We start from the raw sequence: 25,220 nt of genomic DNA, 5'->3' as shown, positions 1-25,220 counted from the left end.
TCCTTGCTGTGTAGAAGCTTTTTATTTTGATATAGTTCCAATAGTTTATTTTTACTTTTATTTCCCTTGCTGATGTTAGAGAAATTGCTGCTTGTGCTCTCTTCAAGGATTTTTATGGTTTAAGGTCTCACATTTAGGTCTTTTTTCCATTTTGAGTTTATTTTTGTGTATGGTATAGAAAGGGGTACAATTTCATTCTTTTGCATGTAGCTGTCCAGTTTTCCCAAAACCATTAGTTGAAGAGACTATCTTTTTCCCAGTGGGTATTCATTCCTCCTTTGTCTAAGGTTAATTGACCATGTAATTGTGGGTTTATTTCTGGGTTTTCTATTCTACTGATCTATTTTTATGCCAATACCATACTGTTTTAGTTACTACCACTTTGTAATATAATTTGAGGTCCAGAATTGTGATACCTCCAGTTTTATTTTTCTTTTTCAAGATTGCTTTGGCTATTTGAGGTCTTTTATTGTTCCATGCAAATTTTAGGATTGTTTGTTCTAGCTCTGTGAAAAATGCTGTTGGTATTTTGATAGGGATTGCATTAAATGTGTAGATTGTTTTGGGTATTATAGACATTTGAGCAATATTTATTTTTCTAACCCATGAGAATGTCTTTTCATTTCTTTGTGCCATCTTGAATTTCTTTCATCACTATTTTATAGTTTTCAGAGTATAGGTCTTTCACTTCTTTGGTTAAATTTATTCCTATTTTATTTTTTTGGTGCAACTGTAAATGGGATTGTTTTCTTAATTTCACTTCCTGCTGCTTCATTATTAGTATATAGGAATGCAACAGATTTCTGTACATTGATTTTGTATCCTGCAACTTAACTGAATTCATTTATCAGTTTTAGTAGTTTTGGTGGAGTCTTTAGGGTTTTCTATATAGAATATCATGTCATCTGCAAACAGTGAGAGTTTTACTCCTTCCTTACTAGTTTGGATGTGTTTTATTTCTTTATGTTGTCTAATTACTATGGCTAGGACTTCCAGTACTATGGTGAATAAAAGTGGTAAGAGTGGACATCCTTGTCTTCTTCCTGACCTTTGGGGAAAAGCTTTCAGTTTTTCACCATTGAGTATGATATTAACTGTGCGTTTTTCAGATATGGCCTTTATTATGTTGAAGTATATTTCCTTTAGAACTACTTTGCAGAAGATTTTTATCATGAATGGATGTTGTACTTGTGACTCTATTTTATTGTTGATAGCATTTTAATGTATGAATATACCATAATCTATTTACACATTTTATTGCTGAAGGACATTATTTTGTTTATGGGGTCATGGGGTGTACATATCTTCAATTTCACTAGATAATGGCAAGTTGTCTTCCAAATGGTTCACCAGTCTACAACCTCCCTAGTAATACATGAGAATTTCATTGTCATCTGCTGGGAAATTTTGTAATACATGTACGAATCTGCTATGTTTACACAATAGATGTGTGAAGTTGTACAGTGCGCAACTTGAACATCTATATGTGAGAGGCTAGAGGTCAAATACCTTTTCTTATGCTTACTTTTTGAAGTGACTGTTTAAGTCTTTTGCCTATTTTACTATTATTTTACTATTGTCTGTCTTTTTCTTATTGATTTGTAGTTGTTCTTTACATATTCTAGATACTAGTTCCTTTTTGGTTAAATTTATTGCAAATATCTTCCCCAAATCTGTGGCTTACCTTTTTAGTTTCCTTTGGTGTCTTTTGATCAAAGCTGTGTCTAGTACATGGCATACTTTTGTGCAAATTACAAAAGGCTCCCTCTCTGATGGCTTTGCAAGTGTAGTCTGGTCTCAATTTCCAGTGTTGTATTCCCTTCCTTCCTCATCCTTGTTCTCTAACAGCTTCAAGATCCTTTTCCTGTTTTCATAGAGGACACTGGCTCAGCCTACCTTTCCTCCCCAACTCCTGCCGTTCTTCTGGACGACAGTACAGTGCATTCATGTCAATGTTCTGTACACAATCGTTGTTTAATCATTTGGTTCCTTCAACACTAGTGACATACTGTCCATCAAGTCCAGGTCACAAATATATGGTCATACTCTAGACCATTACCCATAAATGTACTACCTCTGAAGTCTTTTATTTTAGTGTCTTTCTTTCCAACCATCTTATTTCTTCCCACAACACTCTATTAGGGCTGCAGAGCCATTGTTCCAAAATGCAGATAGGACCTTGCCACCTTGCTGCTTTGGACTCTTACGTGGTTACATATTGCCTGGAGTAAACCACAAAGTCCTTATCATGATAGATGAGGCCCTTCTTCAGCTGGCCTCTGCTTGCCCATCTGGCCTCCTTCGCCGCCTGGCCCACATCTGCCCCTGTGCCAGGGAGACTGGGACTGGCGGGGAGTGCCTGCTCTGCCGTGTCTACCCTGCCTCTGTGCTTTTGCCCCTGCTGCTGCTTTGGCTTGGAATGCCTTTTCTTCTATCTCCTTCCTCTCCCGCAAACACCTTATCTTATGTTTCAAACACAACTCAAATTCACCTTCTCTGTGAAGTGTTCTGTCTTAGTAATTGTCCTTTCTCTGTGTTCCCACAGAGTTTTGTACATAAAGCTATTGTTGAACATTACATGTCTTTCTACCTTGGAAACTTTATAGCCTGGAGCCTCCTTCAGGGAAGAGACTGTTTTTTTTTCTTTCTTTGCAATCACGAGGTTAGCATGATGTATGTAAAATAGATGTTTGATGAATGATGCATGAATGAATGAAAATCACATGCAGAAAGAAGGGGAGAAAAATTAGAAGGCAGAGACAGAAGCGTACTTTGCAGTTGATTACTGTATAACTCTGGATTAGTAGCTGCTTTCAGAAAACGGATCAAAGACTCTCAAAGATGAATGCAGATCGTCAAAGCCAAAATACAGCAGGGATGACCGACTCGCACATTTACCCGCTTGCTAGTGAGAGTGACTGTAGGACCTCCAAGTCCCAGAGAGTCAGGCAGGAAGCTCCCTGTGCGAGGGCAGAGACTGCTGCTGGTAGCTGTGCCCTTTGGAACAGAGTTCCCAGGTGCTGCCTGTTTCCCTTGGTCCTGGCTCCATAGATGAGGGGGTTTACTAGACACGGGAGCAGCAAGTAGAGGGCGCTGAGCAGGTTGTGCTCGTCCTGGGAGGCGGTGCGAGCCACCCGGTAGACGATGGATGAGGACATGGTGGAAGAATAGACTGTGAAGATGACCAGCAGGTGGGAGCCACAGGTGTTCAGGGCCTTGGAACGTGCTCTGCCGGACAAAATCCAGAAGGCGGCGTGGATGATGCGGGAGTAGGAAGCTCCAAGTAGCAGCATGTCCAGTACTCTGTTGAAGATGCGGACAGTGAGCCCCAGTCTTGTTCAGGGAGATGTCCCCACAGGAGAGCTTCATGAGGGCCATGTGCTCACAGGCAAAGTGGTGGATTACGTCTGAGCGGCAGAGGCGAAGCTGGGAGGCCAGCCCCACCACCGGAGCGCCGATGCAGGTGCCACCCCCAGCAGGCCAGCCAGCACCTGGCCCGTCACTCTCTTGGGGTAGCGGAGAGGGTAGCAGATGGCAGCATAGCGGTCCAGGGCCATGACCCGCAGGATGTTGCAGTCAAAGACAGTGAGGAAGTAGATGCAGAACGTCTGGAGCAGACAGTGAGACAGGGAGATGCGGTTGAAGCGGGTGGAGAAGCTGAACATCATGGCAGGCACCACGGTGGTGGCAACACTGATGGTGACAGCCAGGAGCAGGGCAACGAGCAGGTACGTGGGCTGGCGCAGGCTCTGCTGGGCACCACCGTGTGGACGACCAGCGCATTAGCAGAGATGATCACCAGGTAGAGGCTGAGGAAGGGCAACACCAGGAGGGCGCGGGAGTCCTGCAGCCCCGGGAAGCCCACCAGGAGGAAGCTGGTATAGGACACGTTGGAGCTGCCATCGCTCCAAGATGACATTGTCCCTGGGGAGCAGGATGGCTCTGGGAAGATAAGAGATTCAGGAGGCCTGGTTTCTGTACCTTGACCCCACCAGGGCCTGCCCCACCTTCACTAGGCTTTGGTCTTCATGAGTCAATATTCCTGGAGAAAAAAGGAGAATTTAAGGGTCATAATTTAATGAGATACACATCTTTCAGTAAATCTTTGCATTTCAAATATAATGAGAATGTTGTATCAGTCTTGTTGCAGAGTCACTGGTGTTAGTATTAAATTACTATGATTTAAGAATATTTTTAGTAATTTCATGATTGAAAAATACGATCTCCTTTTATTTATTTATTTTAAAGATTTTATTTATTTATTTGACAGAGAGAGACACAGTGAGAGAGGGAACACAAGCAGGAGATATGGGAGAGGGAGAAGCAGGCTTCCCGCGGAGCAGGGAGCCTGATGCGGGGCTCAATCCCAGGACCCTGGGATCATGACCTGAGCCGAAGGCAGATGCTTAACCAACTGAGCCACCCAGGTGCTCCACAATCTCATTTTAATTTGCAGGTTCTCATTTGTGAAATTTCTGTTCATTATACTTTGCCCAGGTATATAAGGGACTATTTCCTGCAGCAATTTAATTATTAAAATTATTGTCCCTTTCTTATCCACTGAAACAAAATTTCTAAGTCTTGTTAGTATTTTTATTTTGTTTCTGATGTTAAGACTAAGAATTTTAAATTTATAAAATGAAATCTATTGGCATTTCTCTTTGTGAGTTCTTTTCTTGGTTTTAAGCTCAGCAAGTCTTTTTTCATTCAAAGATCAAAGTGTTCCTCTTTAAAATATGGTTTAATTTTTTCATATTAAATTTTGATCCACATGAAATTCATTTCTGTCACAAAGTGACAAACTAACTTGATATATATTTCTCCCCAAGTAGCTAAATAATTGTTCTTGTTTCATCTTCTCCATTGCTTTGTGTTACTATCGTTATCCTAGATTAAGTTCTTATATGTGATGGGGTTGTTTTATAGGTAGTGATGTTCTGATTGCACTTGTGCAAATACCAGGCTATTTTTTTTTTTTAAATAAAAGCTTTATTGAGGTATAATCACATACCATACAGTTTACCCATTTAAGTGTAAAATTCAACGGTTTTTTAGTAAATTCACAGAGCTGTACAACCATCACCACAATCAACATTTTCATCACCCCAAATAGAAATTCTTTACCCACTGGTAGTCACTCCCCACGTCCCCCAGTTCCCTCAGCCCTAGGCAACCACTTCTTGTGTCAGTGGATCTGACTGTTCTTTGACATTTCATTTAGATGGAAGCATACAGCCTGTGGTCTTTCACAGCTGGCTTTTCTCACTTGGCATAATGTTTTCAGGTTTCATCTATGTTGTAGCCATGCGTATATGGTTTCTTTTTAGTGGCTGGAGAGTACTCCATTGTCTGGATATACCATCTTTTATTGATCCACTCATCAGTTGGTGGATATTTGCGTTGTTTCCACTTTTTGGCTAGTTTGAATAATGTTTACACAAATTTTTGTGTAAACAGATGTTTCCATTTCTAGAAGTGGAATTGCTGGGAATGTATGTACTCTCTGTTTAATCTTTTGAGGAACTGCCAGATTGTTTCCCAAAGCAGCTGCACAATTTTATATTCCAGCCGGCAGTGTGTGAGGGGTCCAATTTCTCCACATCCTTGTCAACACTTACTATTACCTGTCTTTTTTTTTTTTCAGGTTTATAATCTACTTTATTATAAAAGGAAATAGATTTTTACACACAATTATTTATGGATAACAGAGCACTCAGAAAAGTTTAAATTTATCAGTTTGAAAGTATACCTCACTGAAATACTTACTTATAAAAACATACTGCCTTTGCCATGGGAAAATCTGGTGTTTAGTTCTCTAGATTTCTTTATCAGAGCTTTTTTCTGAGCTTCGTCAAACCGATTAACCTTGAGATCTTTATCACGGTCAAATGGTATTCTTTCTTGGGGCTTATTTTTCTCTTCAGCAGCCTTATTCTTTAATTTTTTATGATGAATGTCCATAAGAGATTCTGATCTTTTTGATTCATTGTATGAGGATAACTGCTCAGCCAATCTCTTTTCCCTTCCTGACAGTATATGTTCTTCATCCTTCTTATTGAATGACTTCTTTGCTTCTTGTGTTTCCTTGGCTTGCTTCTCCTATTACCTGTCTTTTTAAAAAATTCTAGTCATCCAAGATGTTTTGATTTGTGTTTTTCTGAGAGCTAACGATGTTGATGTTTCATGTGCATGTTTCATTCGAAGTGCTTAATGGCCATTTGTATATTTATTTGGAGAAATGTCTATTCAAATCCTCTGCTTGTTTTTGAGTTGTCTTTCATTATTGAGTTGTAAGAGAGTACTGTACTATTTTAATCTCTATAGCTTCATCACTTATTTTGATTTTTAATGAAACAACTTTATAAGTACTCTTGTTTTATTTTTTTATTTTTTTAAATGTTTTATTTATTTATTTATTCATGAGAGTCAGAGAGAGAGAGAGAGAGAGAGGCAGAGGGAGAAGCAGGCTCCCCGCTGAGCAGGGAGCCCGACGCGGGACTCGATCCCAGGACCCTGGGATCATGACCCGAGCCGAAGGCAGACGCTTAACCATCTGAGCCACCCAGGCGCCCCTGTACTCTTGTTTTAAATTATTTTTTTGTCATTCTCAAGTTTTATTCTTCCAAACTTTAGAATCATTTTGCCAATTTTCAAAAACAATCCTGTTGTGATTTTTTAAAAATTGGGATTTCATTAATCCTATAAATTATTCTATGGACGACTGATGTCTTGACAACGTTCAGTCTTTCCATTCAGTATCAAAGTATGGTGTCTGGAAAAAGCTTTGATTTATCTCTCAGCAGTTTCTTAGTTTTATTTGTATAGGGCCACAGCAGCAAACACTCTGTCCACTTCACTCACATTTATATTCCAGGCACCAAATACAGAACCTGACACATAATAGATACTCAGTATTTGTTGAGTAATGAATAGGTCTCCCACATTTCTTATTAAGTTCCTTGTAGGTGTTTTGCTATTAGTTACCATTAAGAATACAATAATTTTCTATTATATTTTTGAATTGGCAACAATTTTATATAGAAAGTTATTGATTTTGTACATTTGTACATTTATCCTTTTTTTAAAAAAAAGATTTTATTTATTTATTTGACAGAGAGAGAGATAGCAAGAGAGAGAGCACAAGCAGGGGGAGTGGGAGAAGGAGAAGCAGGCTCCCCGCTGAGCAGGGAGCACAATGTGGGGCTCGAAACACAACCCTGGGATCATGAAGCTGAAGGCAGACACTTAACCAACTAAGCCACCCAGACGCCCCTACATTTATCTTATATATTATATATTTTATATATTATACTTAAAAAATTTCCTTATTAACTGAAAACTTTTTTCAGTTGATTTTATTGGGTATTCAAAGGAGAATTATCCTTCTTTTTTTTAAACTACATTTTCAGTTCTGCTTTATATCTTATTTCAGGGGAGCCTGGGTGGCTCAGTTGGTTGAGCGTCCGACTCTTGATTTCGACTCAGGTCATGATCTCAGGGTTGTGGGATCAAACCCCGGGCTGAGCCCTGTGTCAGGCACTGTGCTGAGTGTGGAACCTGCTTAAGATTCTCTCAGTCTCCCTCTGCTCCTTCCCTCCTGCTCTCACCCGTACTTTCTCTCTCTCTAAAAAAATAAAAATAAAAAAAAATAAAAATTACACTTTACTTAATAAAAAAAGAACTTCCACGACAATGTTAAAGAATAATGATAAGAAAAGGTATATTTATTTTTCCTCAATTTTATTAGAATTCCTATTTCTAATAATAAGTATGATGGTGCTTGTTCATTTGAGATATTCTTTTTTATGTTAATAAAATACTGTTCTGTTTCCAGTTTTAAATAATAAAAAATAGGAATTTGTGTTTAATGTTTTCAAATGCCTTTTGGAACCAACTATAATGAGCCAATGCTTTTAAAATTTGACTTGTTGACAAGTAGATATATTACACAGTGTTTATACTTTTAAATTCTGCTAAAATTGATTTGCTAGTATTTTATTTAGAATAGATCTATAGGTTTCTTTTTTGGAACTATCTTTATGAGGTTTTGGTTATCACAGTTATGCCAGCTTCATAACCAATTGATTCAATTTCCTTTTTAAATTCTATTTTCTAGAACGGGTTTTATAGCACAGGAATTATTCATCTCTTGAGAGTTTGGGGGAAAACTCACCAATAAAACAAGGTGGGCACAGACTTTTTCAGCTGATCACTGTACAGTAACACTTTCAGATTTCTTTCATGGCAATTAATCTGCTCAGGCTTTTAATCTCTTCTTAAGTAACTGTGGAAAACGACATCCTTCTGATAATTTGCCCATTTCATTAAGAATTTAAAATTTAGTAACATAGATTCCTATAGGGTGATTTGCATTTTAATCATGCAGTTAAATACCTCAACCCAATGAATGACTTTATAAGCTGGTGGTGTTTTGAGTCAGGCTCATGTCAGATCACTGTGTGGAGTTAAGCAGTGTAGTCCTTTAGGATGTGTGTGAAACCAACACATATACACACTCACTAAAACACTCAGTGACGCGCACTGGGATCCACAGACATACCCTCTCCTGGAGAAGTGTTTCCACCAGACTGAGTCCCGGAACAAAAACATGGCTCCTATCCTCACCGCTCAGACTTCACTCACTGCCAGGCAATCGCCTCACTGACATCAAAAACTCAGAAACATAGGGCAGCTGAGAGGGAAGATTCCCTGCTCGTACCCACGAAGCCTAAAAGGAAGATGGAGCTGCCAACCTCCCAGCAGTGACTCCTGTGGGCCTCTGGGAGCAGGCGAGACGGCGACAATCACGAATGCACAGCCACATGAAACTACACGTCAGGCCAGCAGCTCCCCGCGTGGGTGGCCTCCCCTGAACATCTTTCCTCCCCTGGGCCCGAAATCCCTCTTTACGTAGTGTCCCCACTTTGGGCTCAGCTCTGTCCTCTGTTAACTTGGAGGAACAGCTGTCTTCTTGAGGTTGTTTTCATGCAAAGGAGCAGAGGGAAAACTCACATTTTTTCTGAGGGCCTCCCGTAGTCTGGGCTCTGTTAAAGTCTCCCTCTCACTTAGTAGCCGTAGCGTCTCCATAAGCAGGTGTTATGACTGAGGGTCAGACGTAGGAAGTCACCCTTTATTCATGTATTTGTTCTTTCAATATATTTTTTGGAACATCTATTAGGTACCAGGCACTCTGCGAAGCACTGGGGCTTCTATGGGTGCATTACCTGGGGTTTCAATGCCCACAATGCTAAGAGTCCAACGGCGAAGAACCAGAGTGCTATGGGAGTTCAGGGGAGACCTCTAATTCAGCCTCTGGGCACAGGAAAGGCTCCGCAGAGCAGAGGACATCTAATCTGAGAGTCGAAGCTAAAGCGAGCTGGAGGAGGGGGAGGTGGGTGCAGAAGCTGAGAATTGGTGGGGGTGGGCTCAGAACTCCAAAGCCAGGGTCCCGCTTACAGTCAGCACATCTTGAGGGAGACACGGGCTTGGCCAGAGTCCCAGGGAAGAAAAGTATAAGGAAAACAAGACGGGAGAGTGGGAGAGAGAGGATAAACGAAGCTCCTGCGGATTTCCCACCATTGATGGGGCTCAGTTCAAAGAGGAGGGATGTAGGTTAGGCTTAGAGAGAATTTCCTTCTGAAAGACCAGGAGCTGGGGGGTGGGGTGGGGCGGAACATGGGTGCTGATGGGGTTGTGGTGTGATTGTCCAGAGAAAGGGGATGACAGTCAGCGGTGTGAGTCCAAGTTGTCCTTCTTCCTGTGCCGGCCCCATGTCCCCCATACCCGCCATCGCCTCCCTGGCCCCCACTGCCCACCTGAGCGGACCCCCTGAGCTGATACTCACTCGAGCATAGGCAGGCAGCAGCCGAGAGAAGTGGTGGGGCTCCCTCAGTGCACTTAAATGCATGCCAACCCCTGCCCCAGGGAGCCTGGCCCTATGGCGACTCCTCGTTCTCCTAGGATCTTCCCAGGACCAGCCTGGAGCTGGGTCTCCTGACACCCAGGCCGGACCCTTCCTACTGGCCTGGGCTGCCCAAGATCCCTGCTCTGGAGCCAAAGGGATGTAACTCAACACAAACAGGGGAATTCAGGCCTCATGCCCCAAACCCAGGCTGCAGCTCCCCCTGGGGGGCTCTGTCAAAGTGGGTAGGGCATGGAGGACAGGGTGTTGGTCCATCCAATAGGCCCGCTGTACATGCAGTAATGAGGAGTGAAGAGTCCCAAGGAGGTGCAAGTTTTATTGAGCACCTACTATGTGGGGACTTTTGAAGGATCAGGGGGCGTTTATGTGATGTTTATGGAAGAAAGGGAAGAACTGGAAGCAGGAGAATGAGGTTGTGGGAGGCCCTGTTGAAGTGATCACCCCACTTTAGAGGTGGGCCACCTAGGGTTGGAGACTTTGGGGGGCTTATCCAGGATCAGTGGATCTGTGGCAAACTGGCTCTCTCCACTTCACCCCTGTCTCGTTACTGCTCTGGGCCTGGTGGAGGAGCAGATGGGGTCAGGGAAGGCTTTGTGGAGGAGGGGACGTTTGCACCCACCTGGAAGGTGCAGAAACAGCCAGAGGCAGAGAGGAGGGCCTGGGATGGCTCAAGTGAGGCTTGACAGGAGGGGCAGGAATGTGATGATGGTGGGCGTGCTTGAACCCAAAGCCTCGGGTATGGGGGTGAAGGCGGGAACCAGTCAAGACCATGTGGTTTGGAGCCCAGGAGTGCCGCCCCCTCCACCCAAGGGCATCTGGCCTGGGCTAGCTCCAGTCCTGCCGGGTTGAGGTGACAGCAGGGTGGTCAGAGGTGGCCACTGGGCTGTCAGGGCTGGAGGGTCTCAGAGGCATCAGGAGCCCAGCAAACCCTGCTCCGGACCCAGGGCCAAGTGTGAGCTTTGTGTAGAGGAGGGACTTCCACACACTAGACTGGGCATACCTCATGTGCGCTCCCCTTCTCGTTTGGGCCCTCCTGTCCCCTACTCCCCGGGCCCCCAGGGTCCCCAGCGGGTCCCTTCTCTCTAGGCTCCCTCCAGTTTGTCCATGCCCCTCTCTCACGTGGGGCCTGCGCCTGGAGGCAGGACAATGGCGCCTCTCGCTGGACACAGCACTCGGTCCGCTCACACCGTGGCCAACTCAGACCTCTGAGAATGGCTCACTGGCTGTTTTTAAGTCTCTATTCGTTTCCTAGGGCTGCCATACAAACTATCACAAACTGGGTGCCTTAAAACAACAGAAATGTACTCTCCCACAGTTCTGGAGCAAGAAGTCTGAAATCAGGATGTTGGCAGGGCCGTGCTCCCTCCGAAGGCTCTGGGGGAGACCCCTTCCTCACCTCTGGCAGCTTCTGGTGGCTCTAGGTGCTGCAAAACTCTATCTCTGCCTCCTTCACCTGGCCTTCTCTTCTGTCTCTTATAAGGACATTTGTCATTGGATTTAGGGCCAACCTGGGTAATCCAGGATGATCTCATATGAACATTCTTTAATTACATCTGCAAAGACCCTGTTTCCAAATAAAGTCACACAACTTCCAGGGCTTAGGGCTTAGACATACCTTTTTGGGGGCCACCAATAAACTCACTACAGCCTCTACACATGGGGTGTATAGGGACAGTGAGGGTGGCTTTGGCCCGGGCAGGCTCTGGATGCAGAGGGGAGAGGGAGGTGTGGGTGTGTGACACCCATGACGGGGGAGGCAAGGGGTTGCTCTCAGGAAGCCTATCTGGTCTGGGCTCCAGGGGTTCAGCTCAGAGGGGTGGGAGCTCAACCTTGAGTGTGAGACAGGGCTAAGCCAGGAAGACTTCCTGGGGGAGGTGTGCTTCCAGCCTTGTCTTAGGAAAGAGAGATCAGCTGAGGGGGGCTCAGCAGTAGTACGGGCTGAGGAGATACCACTCATGTTTCCTTATCATACCGGGAGCTCCCAGCTGTGCTGCCCCTCAGGTCTGGGGCTTTCTGGGGCAGGGATGGGCCTCCCCTGTCAGACTGGGACACTTTCTTGCTGGCCAACTTTTAGTGACAGGGTGAGATGTTGTGGCCCAGAGCACAGACAGGAGTATGGTCCTGAGGGCCCTGGGGGCTTCTGAGGCCCGGTGGCCCATCACCAGGACTCCACATGAGGGGCGACCAGGAAGGTGAGATGTGAGGAGGGTGCACACACCTCCCATGTAACCCATGTAACGTGCAACCTGCCTGCCGCCGACCTCCCCGCCTCCCCACCCTGCCACCCTTGTGGGTCTGCCTCTCAATCCCCTTTCTCAGGGGGTCCAGCCCACAGCCTCAGGCATGTTCTGGGACATCATCCTGTTCATTCTCTCCCTCACACCCCTTGTCTGGTCTGCCACCAACTCCTGCCCGTCCCACCCCCTGTCTCCTCTCTCGGCCGGCTCCTGAAGCCAGTCCTGACTCACCTCCAGTGAGTGCGGGGGCTAGCCCCACCAGGCCCTCTAGTCCTTCACCCCCTCTGCTGCCAGAAGGATCCTTTGGGAAAGCAGACCTGACCTTGTCACCCTTCGTGAAACCCTGCAGATGCTCCCCAGGGCCAACCAGGGAGGCTGGCATTCGAAGCTCTCTTTCCTCCCCCAGGGGCCTCCAGCAAGGCCAAACCGCGCTTTGCCGCCCACCCCTCTGCCACGGGTCCGTCCTCTTCTCTACATCACCTGGCTGCTTCCTGTGCTTGCTCTAGGACCTCAGGTACCACGTGCTGCAGGAAGGCCTCCCTGACGGCTCTTGCCCCAGCCGCTCTGAGCTGCGACACTGTGAGGAGTCTTTGGGTTCAGGACTCGGGTCCCATCCCACTGTGGAGGGCACTCTGGGCAGCCCAACTGCCCTGGAACCTCCCCGACGCTTCCCACTCCTCCCCAGGCTCTGTCCACTGTCTCCCCTCCCTTTGCCCCTTTTTGGCCCCCGTGACCCGCCCTGTGCTAAACTCTCCTCTCCAGAGTCCTCTCCCAGTCCAGGTGGTCAGGATTCCCTATTTCAAAACCTGCTTTCCGATGAGATCCAAAGCCCGCAGTGATGAGTAAACGCCTGATGGCTCCCTGAGGACTGGTGGTGGATAGCCTGGCACGTGGCGTAGATGGGGAGACGTTTTGGGCGCAGGAGTCTCACTGGCGCCCCTGCTGTGTCTCGGGCCACCATCCCCTCTGGGCAGGGCTCCTCGGAACTCCTAGCCTGTGCCTCTCTTTCCCCCACCCCAACCACTGGCACCAGGTGGGAGCCAGTGTGGAGAAGGCGGGGTGCCCTTGGGCCTCTGTTTCCCCTTCTATAAAAGGAGGACTGAGCTTTTCCTTCCTAGATCAAACTTCCGATGTTTCTAACAAACTTCATGTGATTGTAGGTCCAGAAGCTCTTTTTTTTTTTAAAGGCCACTTTGCTGAGGCATGATGACATTCAAAAGGCTGCAAATGTCTATTGTATGCACCCTGATGAGTTTGGCGATTACACAGACCCGAGCAACCAGCGCCCCGAGCTAGCCATGAACGCATCGCCGCCTCCAAAGATTCCTCCTGCCTATTTAGTTATTCTTAGTGATAAAACACTGAACATAAGATTTACCGTCTTTCGTGTTTCTCAGCTGATATGATTTCCCCAACACACCTGGGAGGTGGAGGCCCCACCACACTTTACAGCTGAGGGAGCTGAGGCTTGGAGCCAGAAGTCGCAGCTGCTTGGTAGCGGAACTGGGCCTAGAGCCGCGCCCGGCTCCTAGTGTCCCCTGGGCCCACTCTGGTTGCTGGGGTGCCAGAGGTCCCTGAAAACTGCGACACAGACGAGCAGGCCTCCTCACTTTGCACCCCCTGCTCCCTCAGCGTGACATCCCATCCATCTTGCTGTGTCCAGTCCTGAAAATGGGTCTCTGGCCCCTCAGGCAGACCCCCTGGCCTCTCCACCCTTAGCTCCTCCTCTGGGGAGGGGGTTGGGGAAACCCTCCCTAGGTAGCAGGCCAGTGGGCCCTGGCTCTGATGAGGGGCCTTCCTTCCTGGCGGGGCAGCTCTAAATCAACTCTGCAGGGAGGAAGGAGGTCCCTCCCAACAGGCTTCGGGGACCTCCCTTTGGCTAGAGAGAGCATCCTGAGGAGAGGTCTTTCAGCAGGGGTTGAGGGCAGAACTGGGCTGGCCCCAGGCCCCCTGCCTCCAGAGAGAGTGTGGCCCCCCACCTGGTACCCCCTTCTTCCCAGCCGACTCACCTGTGGGTTTATCTTTGAGCCCAAAGGAAGAAATGTCCAGGCCTGAGGACAGGCCACCAACTGCCTGATTTGGAAGGGTCTTCCCTGATTTGCCCAAGCCTGGGGTCCGAGTTTGAAAAGCCATGGGCATCGGGCCCCTGTTATCAGTTGCGGCTGGAGGGCTTCAGCCCCCTGGAGGCTCCCTCAGTTGGCTTCTCCTCTGGCTGGCCCGGCCCTCGAGGAAGAGGCAGCCAGTTAGCCAGTTCCTGCCCTCGGCCAAGGCTCAGCATTAGTAAGGGGCAGAGTTGAGGTTTGAAATCAAGTCTCATTTTGATTCGCAGACCCATAAAATGCTTGGCCTGGGCCCAGACGGTAGTAGCCCCCCAGTTCTGTATAGAATGTCCAGGAGGGCAGGTCCCAGGGCGCATGAATGCATGACGGATCACCGCACTTGCTCTTCTGTTTGACTTGTAAGAGAAAGGGTCCCTACTGAGAATCTACCGGTCTGACCGTCTGGGGGCCTGGGTGCTGGGCCCACCTGGCCAGGGCCCATCCTTCTATGGGTCTCATGTACATAAGGAAGGAAGGAGAACTCTCTACTACGGGGGTCCTTTGGGCTGAACACCCTTGTCCTAAAAATACAGACTACAGAGCCAAAGACCTCAGGCTGTGGGCAGTGGGAAATCTGGCAAGGGGGCTGCTATGGCTCTGGCGTGTGTGTTGCCTGAGAGGGGCCATGTGGGGGTGGCATTCCAAAAAGCCAGGAGACCAAAGTCCCTTGTTGGACAACCCTGGCCCCCACGTCTGCCTGCACTGCCCATAAACAAGTTTTTTGGCCCTGAGGGCCCTTTGGTCTCTGAGCAAAGCTTTTGGAGCAGACTGTGCCTCCCTACCCATGTTTGGGCTGGGAGCCTGGCCCAGGATCTGTGGACCCGCGGCTCTCTGGCTGCAGGGCTGACTTTCCTCACGCAGACGCCTCCGGACCAGGCCAGGTGTAGCCTGCACTTCCCACAGAAGCCACAAGGGGGCACCAAAGCACCACGTCTGGCGGAGGCCGACAGGGAGTGTGCCTGGGGGCAGGTGCAGTCTGTGACCCGCGGGGACAGTTTGAGATGTTTCCCCCTGGACCTTCCTGGTGCGGTCTGCCACTCTCCCAGCCTCCCACCCCGCTCCACAGACTGTGAGCTTGAGTCAATCAGGACATGGTGTCAGGGCCCGGGGCAGAAGACCTGGGGTCTGTGTGGTCCTGGCAAATTGCTTTCTCTCTTTGAGCCTCAGTGTGCTTTTCTGAAAAATGGACCTAACGGTAACACCAACCCTATCTCCATCCAACCATCCAGTCATTCGTTCAACACATATTTACTGAGCACCTAGTAGGCTACGTGTAGTGTAGCTGTGAACAAGCAAAACTTCACAGAGATGTCCTGAGCATCAATCAAATGAGGTAACAACTGTCCCTTACTTAGCACTGTAGCTCACACACAGTAGGGACTCTATACAAATGAGCTAAAGCTATCTCTTTAATCCTCATGATAACTCTGCATGGCTGACCCTGGTATTATGCCCATTTTATGGAGGGGGAAACAGGTAAAGGCCACACATCTGTCCAGGCCCGTGCAGCCAGTAAGTGGCAGAGCTGAGACTTGAACTTGGGCTGTCTGACTACCGCTGCGGGTTCCCACATTCATTGTGTGTGCACGTGTCCTCTGAGCTCCCTCCAGATCTTCCCCAGGGGACCTTGGATCAACTGGGGTCACCTCCTCAGCCTCCTCCCTCCCCCCAGGTCTCTGCCTCCTCCTGCAGGTTTGGTCCTTTCTGGCAGAGGAAGTCATTGGCCACCAACGATCAGGGCTCCTAGGAGGTCCCAGGGCCAGCTCCCTTCTGCTGCCACCTGGGGTCAAAGCCTGCCAGGGAATGGAGGTCAGAGCTCTCTGCCCTGGAGCCAGCTCCATCATGACGACCCATTACACTGAGCTCAGATCTTTCCTAAGGGGCAGAGAGGAGAGACCACCTAAGAATGTTCTCTCAGGGGGATTGTGCAGCCACCATCTGATTGGGAGGGGGTGGCAGGACGCGTCTTACAGCAAACTCCCTGTGTCTGCACAGGCCATGGGTTTCTTTGGAGGCAAAGGAAACAGAAGAGAGAGGGTCAAGGTTACGCCTGAGCAGGGAGAGGCAGGAAGGCATCTGTCAGCCCCCCTTCCTTGGGATGCCTCCCCTTCTCATGCAATTTGAATATCTCCTGCTTGTCTTACTGACCCCTGGTTGTGAGTTCCCTGTGACGAGGCGGGACCTGCCCCACACATCTCGCCCACCCCTGCAGGGTGTGGTGGGGGCCGAAGGCTGAGGAAGCCTGCCCTTCCTGCCGGGGTGCTGAGTGTTCTCGGGGCAGAATAAGCCCTGGGATTCTTTCTAGGCTCAGCCATCACCAGCGGGGTGACCTTGGGCAATGACTCGAGGTCCCAAACCTCAGCTTCTTCATTTCTATACCATTCTAGAACTTGCAGACCATGATTACCTACACTATGGCTCTCAGGCCTCACAATAACCTGCGTTATTGTGGGGCAGGCACCGCCCGCCACTTACCAAATGATAAAGCTGAGCTTGGAGAGGTTAAGGGACATCTCAGACTGACCCCTGACCTGTCCTCCCACTGCACTTATGTTCTGTCTCATCCTGCTCGGGGAGGGCAGGGAGAGCACCTAACTGACCCTGGAAACTCCAGGGCTGGTACCGAGCCTGGCATGGATTAAGGGAGCAGTTATGGTATTTGAATTGCTGGCTCCAAATCCCGTGCTCTCCCATTCCGCCGTGCTATCCAGCAGTTCTAACCACAGTCACTGACGGATGTGTACCCTGCGGGACTATGACAGGCGCTTTATGCACACCGGCTTCCCGATCTCCTGGAATAGATACGGTAACATCCCCAGTTTGCCGATGAAGAAGCAAAGACTCAGAGAAGTTAACCAGATTGGGGCAGTTTACACAGCTGGCTCAGTGGCGGCGATTTGAGCCCAGATTAATCTCACTTCTTGGTAGGGAAAGGCTGCACGAGGCAGGCGAACTCAAAATCTCTGTGCCTCAGTTTCCTTATCTGTAACATAGGGATATGACTCGCACCTCATGGGGCTTCTCTGGAGACTCAACAGGCTGATGCATAGGAGACGTTTAGCTCTGAGATAGCAACCTTTTGTTTATCGTCATCTTTACCCTCCTGGGCTGGTGTGAGAGGAAATGGGCCAGGAGGGGAGCGAGGGGAGCGGCCTCTGGGAACTGGCCCCGGGGTGGGGATGCGGGGCCCATGCTCACGTGGACAACCCGACACCTTCTCCCCTTCAGTGCCCCGGCCCTGTTCCGGGGTGTGGAGGGGGCTGCTGCCCCACCAGGTGCCCGGGATGGGGTGAGGAGTGGGGGACAGAGCTAGAGCACCCCTCACCAGGTTGAGGGCACCCTTGAGGCTCAGGGGGAGCGGGGGGACTGGAGGCACCTCAGACCCAGACCGCCAGGCTACGGCTGAGGGTTGTGCTAGCCCCAGTGGTGACAGCAGCGTATCAAGGGTACAGCCAGGCCTGGGCAACCTGGACAAACCTGGGCGCCAGCAGGGACCTGCACCCCGCCCCCCAGGACTGGGAAAGTTTGGGCCACTGTGGACAGAGCTGTGGCCGCGTGGGAGAAAGTTGTGGCTGCTCAAACTTTTCTTGCTCTGAGCTCATCACTCTCTGTCCCTGAGGCTGGCTGAATGATTTGCCACCAATTAGGCCATAATGAGCTGGGCCTTGGTGGCCCGAGAGGCTCTCCTGGGGGACAGAGGCTCAGCAGGACCCCTGGGGCCCAATTACAGAAGCCTGGGTCTGAGGCCGGGGCCAGCTTTGGCTGGAGCCCCAAGGAGATCTGCCCGCCCCCAGGTGCCCACTTCGCCCTCCCGCCTCAACTTTTAATGAGTGGAAATGGCTACTCTCTCACTTGACTGTAGCCAGGCCTGCCACCTGGGTCCTGGGTTCTGCTCACTCCCTCCTTAAAGAGCCAGAGCAATTTCTAGAGTATGGCTTGCTGCAGTTTAAACTGATCGGTCAATCAACAGACCCCAGTCACGTGGGGTCTAGATGTTGACCCACTGTGTGACCCTGGACAAGCCCCAGGCCTCTCTAGGCCTTAGTTCCTAGGGGTAGTAGTCACGGGGTTGGTGTGAGGGGCCAGGTGAGATCACACAAACTGTAAAGAGCTAGCTTGTGAATGGTCATTATTGCCCTTAATTATTGCATCACATGATCCTGGCTGGGGCCTTGACCCTGACCCCCACTCCTAGATAAATCAGAGCCCACTCTGACCTGGGTGCTCACAAAGGCAGCAATGGGGCTCCTCCCTGGCCCCTGGCCTACCCTCTGCTCCAGGCTGGGCCCATCTAGCTACTGTGCTGTTCTTAGGGGAAGGGAGGTTGGGCCAAGAGAAACCTTTCTCCTCCTACTCCACCATGAGTATAAGAGCCCTGATATTATCAAGTCCAACCCTTACTTCACAGATAGGGAAACTGAGGCCTGGGAGGAACAGGCCCAAACTCAGGCTTCCTTCCTTTTCTGGGGCTTAGTAACAAAACCTTTGTGCACAGGTAGGGCTTTTAGTATCTTTCAGCCTTCTCAGCAGCCCTGTGAGTGTAGGCAGGCATCCAACTGTTCACTTGGTCATTGTGGCAATAGTACTTACCTGATATGGTGGTTGTATTAAGCGAGTTAGAATCCATGTAAGATATTTGGAACTCGGCCTAGTGCACCATGGGTTCTCAATAATTAATAATAGCTTTATTCCTTATCATAATTCAGTTGTTCATTCAGCAAACATTAATTAGGTTTCTAGTGTGTGCTGAGCTTGGTATGGTAGGCCCTGGGCGGGTAGCAGTGAACAAGACCAACCTTTAGGGCTCAATTTTGTGGGGAAGACAGACAGAGAAAGCCATAATTTCAAGACCAGGGGTGTGGCAGGTAGAGGTGGGGGTCAGCCAGGGACCCCTCAGCAGAGGTGGGAGTGGGGGCAGGCGCTGAGCCGTCATGTACTGAGTGCTTCAGATGGCTCAGGCCCTGTGTTAAGTGCTTTATATCTGTCATCTCAGTCCATCCTCACACACACCTGTGTGGTAGATGATGCTGTCCTTTTACTGATGCGGAAACTGATGGTTAAGTTACTTGTCTGAAATCGCCCAGCCAGTAAATGGTGGGGCTGGGCTCCAACGCAGGATGAGGGTGCTTGTGGTTATGATGAGCAGGGGGGATAGGCAGGAGGGGGGTGGTGGCCCTTCATAGAGAAGAGATGCTCTCACGGGGACTCGTGGCTTTGCTGATAGGCCCAGACCTGGGGTTTGCCCTCCACTCCACCAGCAGAGGCCTTGCCCCCAGGCCGCCTGCGTTCCAATTCTCTGACCAGCAGTGTGACCTAGAGCAAATTACCTGATCTTCCTGTGCCTCACTGGCTTACACCTGCGTAACTGTAAGGTGTAAGTTAATACACACAAAGCAGTTGGGACAGTGCTTGGCAGGAAGTGCTCAGCAAGGCCACAGCCAGGATCCCTAAATGATAATGAACGTGAGGATGATAATGGCCATAATAATGAAACACGCCCTCGTGGCTCCATAGCACTTTTCAGGAGTGGGGGCTCACACATCTATTCTTGCATTTGAGACTGCGGAGGCCAGTGTGTCCCAAAGTGTATTTCACAGAACACAGTTCCCTAGAAGGCTCCCAAGTGTGTGTTTGTTTATTTATTGGAGAGAGAGTGTGCGCATGAGGGGGGGAGGGGCAGAGGGAGAGAAAGAGAGAGAGAGAGAATCTTAAGCAGGCTCCACGCTTAGCGTGAGCCTGCCGCAGGGCTCAATCCCAGGATCCTGAGATCAGGACCTGAGCTGAAATCAAGAGACTCTTAACGGACTGAGCCACCCAGGAGCCCCTCATAAGTGTTTTTTTAAAAAAGAGATTCCCCATTCAAGTAAGTCTGGAAAACACTGAAACCAAGGTAAGCAGTTTTCTTAAGTAACTCCAACTCCCTAAAATGCATTGTCAGGCTGTGTGCCTTCAGGTGAAATTATGCGACCTCAGTTTTCCTATCTGTAAAATGGGATAGCACACACATACGACAGGTCCCATCGGTGTAATGAGGTAAACAGTGTACCAGTGCACCCAGCCTGATTCCTGGCAAATGTTACAGAGGAAACGAACGTTAATTATTATTCATACGACCACCCACCCGAAGGAGTGGCTCCCATCATTACCCCCATGCAGATAAGCCGAGCTCAGAGAGGTTGGCAGGTAGCTCCCAAGACCCGCCCCCCCCCGGCTCCCCCCCCAAGCTTGTGAGTATCGGTAGAACCCTCATGGCGCAGGCTGGGAGGGAGCCAGCCAGGACTGGTCACCGAGGGTTCGGGCGGGGCGGGAGGGCGCGTCCCGGGTCGGCCGCGGGGCCTGGGGGTGGGGGGGGCCCGGGGGCAGCCTGGCCGCGGGCGGCGCGGGGGGCCGGGGTGGAAGAGCCCCGGCCACGCGAGGCCGGAAGCGGGGAGGGCGGCCCCCGCGCTGGGAGCGGACGGCCGAGCCGGCGCGGTTGCCACGAACGGCCGCTCCGCCGCCGCGCTCCCGCGGGGCTCGTTAGCGCTGCCCGACCGGCCGTCGCCGCCACGGCCCCGGGAGCCCGCGGGCGCGCAAACAGCGGATCCGCTGCGCGCTGACGAGGCCCGGGGGAGGCTGGGGCTGCACGGCCTCTGCGCGGGCCTCGGAGGAGGCTGGGGCTGCATGGCCTCCGCGCGGGCCTCGGGGGAGCGGCCGCAGGGACCCAGCACGCCCGAGGCAGCAGCGCCGGCGGCCGGGCCGCGCGGGGGCGCCCGAGTCCGCGGAATGAGCTGGGCGCCTGGCCAAGGCAGGCGCAGGTTAGCTCGCCAGCCCAGAGCGCGGGTCCGGGACGGGAGGACCTCGGGCCACAGGGTGGCTCTTGCTCTCTCAGGTGTTTTATACGCAAACAATGAATCATGGATCATTACATCAAAAACTAATGACGCACTGTATGGTGACTAACATAACATCATAAAATTAAATTAAAAAAAATAAAAGTAACGCCGAAGACCTGAAGCCGATCCGAGCCTGGGAGTTGTGGCACATGGTCTTCGCCCTAAAATTTTTGGATGCCTTGTTTGTTTGTTTGTTTTTTGTTAACATCACAAGGTATTTTCAGTCTTTACTGGGTGGAATACAGCTTTAGAATTTCCCAATTTGCGTTTTATTTTTTAAATTGTGTTCAATAAGCCAATATATAATACATCATTAGGTTTTGACGTAGTGTTCAAGGATTCATTGTTTTCATTTTTTTCCACTTTATTACCTGGCCGCAGTCTGTTTTTCTCAATGACTGTTCTGTTCTAGCCTTAAACCCAGTTAATCTTCCTCCTCCCCTTATTAGAGGAAAAAGAACAAAATCAACCTGGGATGTCTCAGTGGCCTCTTACAGTGTGTACATTTACTTGTTAACCCTATTGGTGAAAGTAGCCGGGGTCTCAGGGTGTGCATCAACTCTCCAAGTAGCCTGTTCTGAGAAGTGGAGCCTCTCCGCCCGGGGCCAGCCAAGCCTGCAGGAGCATGTGCTCTGGGCTTAAGAGACCGGGCCTATGCCTGAGATGCTCTGTTTGGCCTCAGTGTCCAGAATGTGGACCTGCTGCTGCCTGGCTTCCCTCTTTTTGTGTCATTATCCCGTTGGTCCAAAAAGCTATAATGCTACCCTCTGCAAATAGCTAGTGTGTCCTTCTACCGCGGGCCTGGCCTCTTCATGCGCCTGTATCGCTAGACTGCTCCCGCCAAGAGGGTGTCTATTCGGGGATGGTTCCTAACAGTAACAATGCCCCTGCCCCACTGCCCCACTGTTACCCCCTCCTCCGCGCGCTCAGGGTCACGTCTGACTACGGTGGGATCGGGAAGGTTTGGCTGCTACAGAAAAGGCCAAGAAGTCTTGGCTAAAGATGACTTTTGGCTCTTCAAAGTCCCATATTTAATAGTGCTATTTCCCTTTCACAGGTGCAGGCCGACCTTAACTTGCTACTTGGATGACAGAGAAACTTAACTCCTTTTTCACACACTGTCGTCTCAGATCAAAGCTGGCTGGTGAGGGACCTCTCCTGAGTTTGTGAGGCGAGTGGTAAGGGCGACGGGAGACTTCGTCGGAAGGCCTGGCACGGGGGCAGGCTGGCCATGGTGCAGGGAGGGGGTGAGTGCTGCGTTCGCCGGCTGGCTGCGCTTTTGGGGTTCCCAGGCAGAGACGTGCTGGACGCATGGAAGGCAGCTCCGTCTGTCGTCTGTTCCCCTCTGCACTGGGCCTGCCCTCTCAGGTTACAGCCGTCACTCTAACTGTTGACTCAGTTTTGATGAAGTGGACTTGGCCATGTTGGGCGGCAATCAGGGCTACTCTGTTCCTGAGGATACAGAGACGGCGCTGAAGCCAGGTTGCTGTCTGGACGCCAGGGGACACTCACCTTTGGTCTGTCCTGCTGACAACGCCTTCCCATCCCCGCACACGAAGTAAAACAAAGCAAGCAGACAGACTCTCCTCAGTAGGCTGTGGTGCCTTTGGGTCTGCCCAAGATGATCCTCTCTTTAGCCTATGTTGTTTCCCGAGGGCTTACCTGGCCTAATGCTTGGAATTAGGACGTTGACAGGAGCTGACAAGACAGGCCTCCTTCCTGCTCAGAAGAAAGAGGATCCCTCCTGGGTCTGGAGGGCTCCAGGGAAGAAACCACCAGGCAGGATTCGGTTACTGGCTGTACCTCTGCTCAGTCTCTAACTCACCGGGTCTTTGGACAAGTCAGGTCTTTGTCTTTATCAGTATCTTGGGCAGAATCATCCTTACGGGATCTTTCAACTCTTGAGTCTCCTCCTTCCACGTCCAGGCCTGGGTGACACAGGAGGGAAAAGGGAAGAAGTCTTGGTGTAGATTGTATAGGATCCTTCACAGCAGGGCCTGCAGGACGGAGGCCTTGAGTTAAGAAAGGCTGAGTAGGACCTGGGGGAGGGACAGACAGATCATGATTTTGGGGCTGGAAGGTGAGCTTCAGGGTCTCTTAAGGCTTTACAGAGGTGAGAGCTGGGCTGCAGGTGGGTTGGCTGCCGTATGCCCTCCTGTGCCGGGGCTTATAACGTTTTCCCATCTCCTCACACTTGTCTGGCTCCAAGCGTGGCTCTTGTTGCGAGGCTCATGTGAAATCGTGGCCATGAGTATGAAGCAGGAAGCAGTACAAGGAGGAGGGCCACTCGGTCAGGGGCAAGGCTGGGATGTCAACGCATGGGGACTGAGGAAGCAGGTTGATGGTTCATGCTGCAGCCGTGTGCCCTGGGGGCTCCCCATGTGGGAGATGGGCAGGACGGCGTCAGGAAGAGCTCGAGACCAGGAAGGGCAGGCCTGACATCCAGCCTGTGTACCACGTATGGTGGTACCAGTTACTAAAGTATCGAAACACTAGGTGCCCTTTAGAAACAGCTAAGGTCCCAAGCCCCTTGGTTGCCCCCAGTCTCCTTGGCCTCCGGAAATCCTGCATGAGCACCAGCAGGGGTGGGAAAGCTGGTGCCCATACACCTGCTCTAGGTCCTGGGTTCTGACCTCTGTCTCTATGTGTCCCCCTGACCAGAGCCTGGACCCCAGGGACGGTGCTGGAATTCCCAGATGCACTCATGAGGCCCTCAGGCTGGGTCTTCTGGCTAGGGCCAGTCACTCCCATGTGGCAGCTTGTGGGAACTCCTGCCTCCACTGTGAACGGTATCAGTTGCTAAATCACCGCCACTCCTGGGTAGGGGAAGGAGACAGTAGGGTGAGGAATTCTGTTCTGGGCCTCTGGTCTCTCCATGGTGGGGGTAGAGTGGCGAAACTGGCAGGCTTGTGGTCTTCCTCAGCTGTGGTGGAGAGGGTTGTGAGTGCCAAAGCCAGCCCACAGGGCCCCCAGAGACTCTGCACCTCCTCCCCCAGGCGGGGCCATCCACTTGGCACAGCAGACCCCTGCCCCCCCAGCCAGGCGTACCTGGCAGGAGCCGCGTGCTGCGCTCCTGGGAGCTGAGTCCCGCTGGGGGCCAGTCCCTGCCTGCCCTCTGTGGTCCCTGCACCCCTTGGCCGGTTCCTGCCACAGCTAATCTCCTCCCTGTGGCCCAGGCCTGGCAGTGAGCCCTCCCTGGCAGAGCAGGCTGCATGTGGGTGTCTGCCAGGCAAGCCTGCTTCCGTTGCTGGCCCCGTTTCCCCGGAACCCTTCCTGGGGGGCACGAGCCCTCGCAGAGTTCTCCTGCGAGCCTGCAGGGGCACCCAGTCCTTTCCCTGGGTTTCCCCCCTTCCGCTCTTCTGGTGTTTGCAGGGTATTTTACTGTTTCCAAAGCACTTTCACATTTTATCTCATCAGAAGCTCAGAAGCCCCTCAAAGAGCAAGTGGGTACCCTGAGATGGAGGGGTCCAGGAGTGGGCAGAATTCCTGAAGGACTGACTCTGACTCTGCCTACGGGCCCTGGGACGGGGCTCTGTGTGGGATCGCATCCTCAGGGTCTGAATGGGGCAGGTGTCGTGCAGTGTAGCAGGGGGTGGCCTCGGGCCTTCTCCTTCCAGGACAGGTGTCAGAGGGGTCAGGAAAATCTGGAGCCTGCTGTGGCTCCCGGCTTGCCTCATCTGAAACCGATAGGGAACTTCTCTCATAGGAGCCGCGGCTTTGGGGTTAGTCTGGAAGGGCAGTAAGAAAGGGGGGGCTCCTGCATTACCAGGCCACATGGAGACACACTGGCTTAGAGTGGGCACAGGAAGCTACCTGGTTGGGGGGAGTCCACTAGGGAGAGATGTGGGGGCTCGTTCATAAGTTAGATCTGCACGATACCTTGAATGTCAAAGTTTGGGCAAATTGAAGTTGGTAAGAGCTGGTAAGCTAGCCATTCCTTCTTGATGGTTTACAGCAGTCTGCCACCCAGGCCATTCAGCTGGACTCCCTGATAACCGGGGGATTGCCCGGCTCCCTCACGGTGGCCTGCCTGTTCCTCCGCTGGGGCTGCCTGGCCTCAGGGCTGAGGAGGGCTTTGTGCTGTGGGGGT

At 50.7% G+C, this 25,220-nt stretch overlaps 1 pseudogene; it reads right to left on the bottom strand.

Moving 5' to 3' along the window:
- Positions 1-2,944: 2,944 nt before the first annotated feature.
- Positions 2,945-3,919, bottom strand: LOC116646278 (annotated as a pseudogene).
- Between the last annotated feature and the right edge of the window lie 21,301 nt (positions 3,920-25,220).

The sequence above is a fragment of the Phoca vitulina genome, unplaced genomic scaffold (genome assembly GCF_004348235.1).
Source record: "Phoca vitulina isolate PV1807 unplaced genomic scaffold, GSC_HSeal_1.0 scaffold36, whole genome shotgun sequence".
Classification (NCBI taxonomy): Eukaryota; Metazoa; Chordata; class Mammalia; order Carnivora; family Phocidae; genus Phoca; species Phoca vitulina.
The sequence above is the reverse complement of the archived record's forward strand: the minus strand, read 5'-3'. Positions and strand labels throughout refer to the sequence as shown.